Raw genomic sequence first — 763 nt, 5'->3', positions numbered from 1 at the left:
TTGACACAAGCAAAGGCTTAGCTATCAATCTGCCTTGTGGTCAGCTGCATTGCTAGGCCACAGGTCATGCCTTGTATTCAGCTGTAAAGCTAATACTTCTTAATAATCTAAATTATTGTAAACCTAACAGTATGCTTATCAGAAAACTATTCTATTTTAGGGTAATAACAAACCTGCGCACTACACTTATTTGCATTTTTTTTCAGCGCGCACTAGTTTTTCTGCAAACGTGATAATTTTGAGCTTCCAATACAATCATTTCATATTTAAGATGTGGCAGTGCTGGGCTGGTTCTCAGCCCCCTTAGCCCTGAGGGGCAGCCCAGGGAGAGCAGCTGTTCCTCCTTCCTGCTCTGCCGGTGTCTGATACCCAGCCCCTGCTCTGTGCCTCCCTCTGCCCCTCTCAGCAGTGATTACCCCAAATCTAGGCCTGGGATGAAGAGATTCAGGGGAACCAGAGGAGGTGGACCTTGAGACTATGGGGACGGTAAAGGTGAAATGCTGCTTCTGCTCCCCTGGCCTACGACATTGAGCTCTGGGCCCTGCCACACGTTCAGATGGAAGCTGGATAGAAAGTAGCTTTGAAGTTGTGTGTTTTCTGGCACTAACTTTGTGGCCTGTGGCTCTCCTTAGAGCTGAACGGACATATTTATGGAGTGATAATTACTTCCCATGTGTGGCCCGTCTGAACTTATCACATGATTCACCTGTTAATTGCTACATATATGCAACGTGGTAGTGTAGTGCGCAGGTTTGTTATTACC

This window comes from Alligator sinensis, unplaced genomic scaffold (assembly GCF_000455745.1).
Source record: "Alligator sinensis unplaced genomic scaffold, ASM45574v1 scaffold784_1, whole genome shotgun sequence".
NCBI lineage: Eukaryota > Metazoa > Chordata > Crocodylia > Alligatoridae > Alligator > Alligator sinensis.
The sequence above is the reverse complement of the archived record's forward strand: the minus strand, read 5'-3'. Positions refer to the sequence as shown.